The sequence below is a fragment of the Sinocyclocheilus grahami genome, unplaced genomic scaffold, assembly GCF_001515645.1.
Source record: "Sinocyclocheilus grahami isolate Dianchi unplaced genomic scaffold, SAMN03320097.WGS_v1.1 scaffold362.1, whole genome shotgun sequence".
Taxonomy (NCBI): domain Eukaryota; kingdom Metazoa; phylum Chordata; class Actinopteri; order Cypriniformes; family Cyprinidae; genus Sinocyclocheilus; species Sinocyclocheilus grahami.
This window is the reverse complement of record NW_015505541.1, coordinates 152,076-161,726: the sequence shown is the minus strand read 5'-3', so window position 1 is coordinate 161,726 and position 9,651 is coordinate 152,076. Positions and strand designations below refer to the sequence as shown.

General features: G+C 37.5%; 1 protein-coding gene across 2 annotated transcripts in view; it reads left to right on the top strand.

Annotated features, from left to right (window-relative positions):
* Nucleotides 1-3,028: 3,028 nt before the first annotated feature.
* Nucleotides 3,029-9,651, top strand: part of LOC107549083 (signal-induced proliferation-associated 1-like protein 1) — a 112,774-nt gene continuing 106,151 nt past the window's right edge. For both annotated transcript variants that reach the window (XM_016230016.1, XM_016230015.1), the window contains exon 1: nt 3,029-3,334. The gene's annotated coding sequence lies outside the window, so the exon portion shown is untranslated. The remainder of the gene's footprint in view (nt 3,335-9,651) is intronic.

Below are 9,651 nucleotides of genomic sequence, written 5' to 3'. Positions count from 1 at the left end.
CTGTCTGTCTGTCTGTCTGTCTGTCTATCTGTCTGTCTGTCTGTCTGTCTGTCTAACATATATATATAATGCAAAATATATTACAATAAATAATATGAATATTAAAATATAGAACACATGCACACACACACACACACACGTATATATATACTGTATATATATATATATAAATAATGAATTGAAAATATACATTTTTGTTCAATAAATAATATAAATATATATATAAAATCAAATATTATCTATCTATCTATATTTCATGAAATAGCATTTGAAAACCAATTATGTACAATTATAAATGTTCCTTTTTGATAACTCCACAGATGTATTTTTTCAGTGGGTAAAACACTGAATGTGCCTGTGTGGTTCTCGGCCTGGAGTCAGTTGGGAAGCAGCCAAGGAAGTGCCTTAGGATACTGACTCAGGCATTGTGAATCTCAGAGCACCAGGAGAAACATTCAGCACGGATATATCCAATTTCATTCTCCACACTGCACTGTGCGCTGTGCACCTATGAAAAGATAATCATGATTTCTTATTGCGACTGCAATTACTAACTTGCATTAGGACTTTATAATGCTTCTCTGAGGGAAATGTTAATAAAGTCTTGGAACACACATAGTGAATATAACTGACAGTCATTAATCTCTCTCTGTGGGCATTTGGTAATTAGTTTGCTGATTCTATCAATATAATAACACAAATATGAACAATAAAAACCACAGGCTAGCATAATTGTATACTAAATTATGTTAATCGCTTAGACTAACTAAAGCATCAGCCATTTTGAAGGCCTCGCACACTCTCTGCACCCACTGCGCTTCTCATTGGGTCACACAAAGACCCTATGTGCTCAGCAACAACTTGTCACCTTTCTGCACGTCATTCTGTATTAGTGTATCTGCATCGCTTGAGTGGAGCAAAATGAATGGGACCATTCTTCCTGTTCCCCCAGCATCCCTGACAAGACATTCCTATGAGAGGTCACACATGCAGTTGTGTGGTCAACGTGTAGGGGGCGTCAAGTAGTGATCGCTCAAACAGGACAAAGACATTCCTAAATAATTTAGAAAGAATGGTCAGATGGTAGCAACCTGTTCGACATTATGATTTCTGTTTGTGTGCTATGATGATAATCCCTGCAAACTTCTTTCGTTTTTTTTTCTCCCTGAAATTTAGCAGTTGTGTTAATTCTCAAGAACATAATGTTGTTTGTTAATGGAGTTTTTCACAAAATAGAGTATGGAATCTAGCGCACTCATTTTAAAGAGATTAACCTCCTCCCATGTGTTCAATGAGCACATCCCATTTTGGATTGTATGTGCTCTTTATTTCTCTTGGAATAAAACATCTGTCCTCAGACAATCTGTGCTGCAGTGGTAGTAGCTTTACTAAAATCTGAAGCGTAGTAATTTTGTACCAAGTAATTTTGACCAAAATGAAGTCATTTTACAGAGGAACTGCAAGCCAGTTGTCATGGTAACACCCTAAATATTATTTTAACACGGAATTCTGTTTTCTTGATGTGATAATTTTTTTGGAACAGTTATGAGGCATGAGTAAACATGTACTGATATAAGGAACTATACACAAAATATTGCACAAAAGTTTGGACAAAACCACTTATTCCTTATTATTATTCATTTCTACACTTTATAGTTACATTTAAGCATGCACCTTGTATCTTTACATAACACCTATGAAAGGTTGCTATTTCAAGTTACCAGAGCCTTAACTATAAACAATCGCTAGCGTATTGTCGTAAAAATGAATATCTAATTATTTTCAACCAAATATTTTTGTCGGTTTCAGTGCAATAGTCATCATAAAAGTTGGTGAATGAAATTATAGACATAAACTGGCAGTTTGTGTAAAACATAATTTGAAATGGCTTTATTTTGGGTTTATATTCAGACAACTTATGGTATGTGATGGTATAGATTTTAGTTGTGCAGCTTTTTTTTTATTGTCTGAAAAAAAAATCACAATAGCCAGTGTTAGGAAGGTTACTTTGGAAATGTAATAGATTACAGATTACAAGTTACCCTATTTAAAATGTAATAAGTAGTGTATCTATTTCAATGACTTTATTAAAGTAATGCAACTGATTACATCTGATTACTTTTCTAAATTTCTAATGAAAGTTTTCCAACATTTAGACCAGACAGGGTTAACCTTAGTACATCCCTCATTACTGTCAAGACATTCAAAATCCTTCATCACTTAAATTAAGATGATAATGATTTAATTTGAAAGCACAGCCACCACAAAATCAGACTGATTTTGAGATCATTCTGAGGTTATAGTTTAATAGTTATGATACTGTTTTTGAAATCAAATCTTTGCATAGCTATGACAAGATACACTAGCATCTAACAATGCCTTGGAAAAAAAACAGTTAATCTTAAAAAATAAATCATATACATAAACCCAAATAGGTCCTAAACTCCTGAAACATTGGTGTCTCATATTTTAAAGCAGTCAATGCAATTTGGGAAAGAAATCTATTTAATATATATGCTCAACGATAACCCCTTTGTAATCGTTAACATTTTTACAAGTAAGTGTAATTGAATTACAATTTTTTTTCCCCAGTAGCTTTAACAGATTACAGTTACATTTATTTTGTAATTAAATGATGTAATTCTGTTACTTCTCAACACTGCAAATAGCAAAGATAATTTAAAAATGCTCACAGTACAACAGGTTAAACTGGAGAGGGTTTCAAATGAGGTAAAACACGAACTGTTCTTACTAGTAATCAAAGTGTTAATCATTATGCTTAGGATAAAACATGTCACCAATGCTACTAACACAATACCCAGATTTAGTAGCCTAAAGCACATGTTGGACAGGTCAACCCAAGACAACAGAATACCAGTCGCGTGATAACCGTGTACCACATAAATTGTGCTGTTGCTACGGCAACCCTGTCAGTAGGGGGCCCATTCCCTCAGATACAAATAAGCCCCCAAATCACGCTCCCCTCTGCGCTCAGCTATCGCGAGATTCCTAAAAGCTAAGCGGCGCAACGGCTTGCAGTGACCTCATCAGCAGCTGCAGCGCGAGGCGGAGCTGCAACTTTTGTATGAACTTCGAAGTTGAATAATTGTGAACGAGACGCTGGGGCCAACGGTAGTGTTGCTGGAGTAGATACAACAATACACTGAAAAATCTCTCGCGACACACGGGAAAACAGCAGGAATAACGGCCGCACGCAGACTGCACTCCGCTGGCGAATATTACGAGGCGGAGAGACGTTTGTGTCGGACTTTTATCGCAAGATTTTGTGGGAGAAGGACCGCACGAGAGCAGCGAGAGGCGGAGAGGGAAGAAGGTGAGTTCGTAAGATGTCTGTGATTTAACTGTTCATGCCAACTCCGAACCGTGCTTATATATCTGTAAAGGGGTCCACGGATGTGTTGTTTCGAAGAAAGCGTGTCTTTGTACACGCTAATTTTAGCTCGTTTTGTCTCTCCAGCGAGTTGTGACGGTTAACGAGTGATCTCGGCTCACCTGATTATCCGAGGTTATATCTGTAAAGGGGTCCACGGATGTGTTGTTTCGAAGAAAGCGTGTCTTTGTACACGCTAAAATGCTCGTTTTGTCTCTCCAGCGAGTTGTGACGGTTAACGAGTGATCTCGGCTCACCTGATTATCCGAGGAAAACCAGATTCGATCAGAAAGTTGCAGTGAAAACGGTCTTGTTTTTATAACCGATAGCAGGCAGATTGTAAATCTAAACCGTGGTCCTATGTGTCGTGTTTATTCGGTCTCAATCTGATAAACAAGACAGCGCAAGGTGAAAATGGTGCGGTTATAGTTGAAGAGTTTTGGTCTTAACTCCAGATGTGGGAAGAACACCGAAACACAGTCGATTACAGCTGACAGCCGAGCAACTTCATCAACGTGGATTGTGTATGTCACATGCACATTTAATCATTGCATCAGTCCAGAAGAGAATTTAATAATATGGATAGTAGCAACTTATGAAAAGACATCAATCTGACTCGTGTGTTTTGCATTATTAAGCCAGATGTTGCTTGGTAAATGTTAACTGATAAATAATTCAGAAATAATTAAATTCTTGTCTTTTCAGTTCTTATAAAAAGTGAAATTTTAAAGTGTGATTTACAGACCTTGAAAAGTCATGGAAATAATGTAATGATTTTTTCCCCTAGCCATACATTTCTATATGTAGTTGATGCTTTTTGAGTGCAATCTCTATAGAATTCATAAAAAAAAAAAAATTGATCACAAATGATCTGAGAAGTTTTGCACATGAATTGATCTAAAAGTATCTATCTATCTATTTATCTATCTACAATATTTGAGAACAATGGCTGTGTTTCAAAAACTTGTGAGCTGCCAACCAAGCAGCATTTTTGCCCATCACAGACTCATTCCGGACGCTAGTATCTATGGACTCTGCTGCATTAGCTGAGAATCAGATCAGGTGTCCAACTGGAGGAGTCATTGGGCTGTAGATCACATTGCATTTATTATGCATAACATTTTGTCATGTTGAAATTGTGAGGTCTGTGTTGTAGGTTGACTAATGGCCCTTCGCTCAGTTTTCCCCCTGTAAGGGCTTTGCTGATTTGTCATTTGCATGTCTTTTCTTTGTTGTGTGGGTGGTGTGTGCTCACTGTGTATTGGCCAGGCTCTAAATGCAGTTTGTGTGGGGGTGGATTTGAAGAGCAGGTTCCTGATTGAAGTGCTTTCTGGCATTCCCTTTTTTAACTTTAGATGTATGGAAGATGCAGACCGTCACAAGATCTTAAAAATGACAGAGGTAGAACTTTGCGTTGGCATCATCATTTCCTTGAGATGTTGATGTTGATGTTTCAGTGTCCTTTGACAGGACTGCCACTATTTTTGTTTAGTCTTGGTGTGGCTGACTAAAAGTAGACAATCTGACCACTTTTAGACTTTTTTTTCTCAGTTGACCACATTCAGACTTTCACTTTGATGTTGTTAAATCCACCAGTGGAACAGCATGGATCCCATTTTCATTTTGTTATATAGACATCGCCTGTTACATGTCGTCTTTTTTTTTTTCGACGTAAACAATGTTTTATTAATAACTTGATTTTGATAAAGTCAGTAGCAAGCAGATATCATTCCTACTGTGCGAAACGTACTTAGATTGAATGTTTTCTTTCCCCAGCCTCTATCTAAGAATGCCAAGGATGCAGTTATCTGCAGGCAGTGTCGCATTTCCAATATTAAGTAGCCTATTGAAAGGGAGTGTGTAGGTGGACACGCACATGTTGTGAAACACGTAGAAAAGGAAATGTGTGAGGGGAAAAAGACGCCTGGGTGGATGATTGGCAGCAGAGGGATTATCAAGAGTTTTTCACATGTAGAGTGGCTCCAGATTCTATAGATACTGCTGGATTAAGGTTGGGCAAATAAGTTTTAATCATTGCCTCAGGCTTAACAAATTATGTGCGAGGTTGAGTGCTTAACAGCCTCTCCTGTTGTTCTTCTATATATGCTGTTGCTATGGAAGTTTGGTTTATGTAAAATCATGTCAGTTGTTCAGTTATGCAAGTATATTTTTCAAGATTTGGCTGCAGACAAAATCCAAATCTAATTCTGTAACAGGTCTGCATCAGATGTGATCCAACCATCAGACAGTATCTAATGGTCCTACTTTTTAATTTTTGAGACTTGATTTGCACTGGAATATATGATGCAGTGCCTCATCTTTGGGTTTGTTCAGGCCTACTTATAAGCAATTTTATATCACACATATCCAAATGCACATTGCTTTGGGATTTGGGTTAGTTACCCCCAAAATCCAAAAATCTTTAATAATTTTCTCAACCTCATGTTGCATGTTGTTCCAAACCCATAAGACTTTCTTGAATTTTCGGAACACACATAAACAAGATAAACATTCTTTCATCATTTTATGCCATCCATTGAAAATCTAAACAAAATTCGCATGTTTGCTTTTTTGTGATGAACCGATTTAATTTAGGCTCTTATTCACGCATTCATTGATTATTGCACATGCACACTACTCTATTCATAGGGATTATTTTTATAATGAATTTCTGTACTTTTTGATGGGTGAAAGTTTTGGTTTGCATGGATTTTCAATAGATGGACAAAAGTGATTAGAGAATATTACAACAATTTTTAATTTGTCTTCTGAAGATGAACAAAAGTTTTATGGGTTTAGAGTGAGTAAATGAAGATAGAATTCTCTCTTTTGGGTGAAAAATCCCTTTAAGAGAGTCAGTGCAAACGAAATCCAAATAGGCTAAGTGCCCACAGGTGACTATGACATAAGCGTTGTCACAAACAGGAAAAGGAAAGGACCTTTTCCCACCCAAATTGCTATATTTAGTTCATAAAGTTGCATAGATTATTTTTTTTATTTTTTAATCAGCCACTGGTGGTTTCAACTAGTACTAAATTCCAGCATATTGTTCTGCCACATCTTCCTAGAAGCAGCAGCTGTTGATGCCGATCTGATGAATGGCAAAGAAACAGTTGAAGGTTCAGAATGTATCCGCATTATCGCTGATATTCCCACCAACTGTCTCGCCATCTGCCTAACAGCGCTTGTTGTGTTCCGTGCAGGAGAGCAGAGATTTTCAGCCTCTTGCACTAGAGAGGATGGGTGTTAACATGGCACCCAAATGCTGAAATTAGTATTGAAGGCGCCCATCTTACTTTTGGACTGAATAATTACAGTCCTGTCTCCTCTACCACTTTGGGCTCCATCTTAATGCAGACTGTAGCCTCAGATTTATGCAGCCATTAGTCATGTAGACAGTCTGTTGAAAATTGAAGGTGAGGAATTTGAGATGCAGGATTCTTACTATGTTTTTGATTCATGCAGTTTATTCAAGATTCACAATATTGAACCTTTCTGAAGTAATGTTGTTTTTTTTCCTATCAAAAAGTAAACCTAATGCCTTTTTTAGACCGAAACCTAGTTAATTCAGGATTGCTATGGATGTGTTATCAGTGGTGATTCACCTTCCTATGAAATGGAAGATTTTTAGGGACTGACACAATGTCTCAAGCAAACATCTTAAGGAGAGTCACTTATCCACTTTCATGATGAAATCACTCCGTGCTGAAATTAGTATTGAAGGCGCCCATCTTACTTTTGGACTGAATAATTACAGTCCTGTCTCCTCTACCACTTTGGGCTCCATCTTAATGCAGACTGTAGCCTCAGATTTATGCAGCCATTAGTCATGTAGACAGTCTGTTGAAAATTGAAGGTGAGGAATTTGAGATGCAGGATTCTTACTATGTTTTTGATTCATGCAGTTTATTCAAGATTCACAATATTGAACCTTTCTGAAGTAATGTTGTTTTTTTTCCTATCAAAAAGTAAACCTAATGCCTTTTTTAGACCGAAACCTAGTTAATTCAGGATTGCTATGGATGTGTTATCAGTGGTGATTCACCTTCCTATGAAATGGAAGATTTTTAGGGACTGACACAATGTCTCAAGCAAACATCTTGAGACAAGGAGAGTCACTTATCCACTTTCATGATGAAATCACTCCATTTAATAAATGCGAGCTTGTCAATGTCATATTCTCCAAGCCTTTCAAGATTTCTTTTGATCCATTTTAAACCTAATCTTATTTTGAACACTGTGTCTTTTGGAACACATTATTTGTATCGCATGTTCACTTCCCTTAGTCATAATGTGGTTTCCTAGTAACAGCTTTGCGGTTTGGTTTATTGGTCAGTTAGTTCAACTGCTCTTTTTGGGAATCTGTTGTAATAGAGTGGAATGTGTCAGGCAGGTCTTCCTATGTATTGCATTTGTTTCTGTGCGGCCTACATCCACACTGTGGTTGGTAGTGGTTACAGTGTTTTACAAAACATTAAGTCACCATGTTCTCTAATGACATAATCACCGGCTTCAGACTAACTGCTAACATACTAGTATTCTGGTACAAATGGATAGGTTATAAGCCTTGACATTCATTGATGAGGATGTGATGGCTGTGTGTAGTAGGGGTGAAACGATTCACTTGTTTTCGCGATGCATCGATTACAAACCCTGACGATGCATATGCATCGATCTTGAAACATGGATTTTTGAATCATGAATTGTTGATTTCGGGCAGTAATCGATTTAAAACACTAAGAATCGAATTAATCGTGATTTCTATAGCGATTCAGTGCTTTAAGATACACATTAAATTACTACAAGCACGAATTAATGGAGACCTTACCAAAGCATTGTTTGTGCCCTCACATCTCTCCTTCACGCAAACGTATTCGTAACGGATGGAGCCGAATCAATGTAAGTGTCTAAATGCATATGCACAGTTCCATTGAATGATAAATTACTTTTAACTTAATGTTGTTAAACCGAATGTACGAAGGAAACCAGTGAAAATAAAATAACCACAGCATTAACAACAACATTGAAATAAGAGCGTGAGGTTTATCTGTCAATTAGATTCATGAAAATCGTTCTTGAATCGAATCGAAGGCCTGTGAATCGAATCAATTCGCTGTTTACCCAAAGATTCACAGCCCTACTGTGTAAAATTGGAAAAATAAATTGGTAGATTGTTTGATTAATTATTTTATCATATTAACTTATGCAACCTGCATACAATCTGTCATTTCAGGCAGTTTAAAATAAACACAGGGTGAGGCAGCTTTAAAATGATCAATTAAGAGCCTAATTATGTTCAGAAGAGTAGAGCCCGACCGATATATCGTTTAGCCGATATTATCGGCCAATATGAGCCTGTCGTCGATATATCGGTATCGGCGAATATGCCACTGATATGAAAATGTTTTTTTACAGAACATATAACGCAGATTAAATACTTCTGAATGGTGTAATTACTTAGTTTGTCCAGCAGAGCACGCTCCATTGTTTGCTACTGGACCCAGGTCAGTGTAGTGTAGAGATGCGCGGATGAGCTCCAACTTCAGTCCGCTGCTTCAAATTATCCGCCCGCCACCCACCCGCACCTATATTTGATCGTCACATTACAATGATTCTAATTCTTTGTTTTTCATGATGATATGATGAATGGATGGTTAATTTTAACAGCAGATTCAGTGACGTTAGAGACTAGAGCTGATCTGTGCTTCACGACACGTGTCTGTGGCGCATTAAAGCCTGTTTTACGGCCACCGGAGCTGATCACGGCCACTCAATGCTGGTGTTTACCGGAAATCTATTGTATTTTGTCGCGCCGCTCACGTCCGGTGTAGAATAGAATGCCTTGTTCTATTTATGACGTGCTGACAGAAGTTCAAATTATTTTCAACGTTCGCTTTGATGCGTTCTGTTGCGGCGCAGACACAGTGTCAGCATAGTTTGTCAGTACAGTCAGTAACGTAGCAGATTGAAAAGTTAGTATCTTTCTGCAGTCCAATAGACGGCAGTGCGGTGGTGGCTTGAGTCTGTTGAATGGTGATTTAATGCTACGTTGTCACCTACTTGGAGAGACTCAATGCTAAATAAATAAACATCAATGCCATCGTCTTTTACTTTCACAAAGAGCTTATCATATTCGTTTGCTACATTAGTAGGGCCCTATGATTTCCGTGATGCAGAAAACATGGACGGAATCGCGGAATCCAGTCATAAAAACGGAATTTACTGTATAATGCGGAATTTCATGGAATTTGTCTTATTTT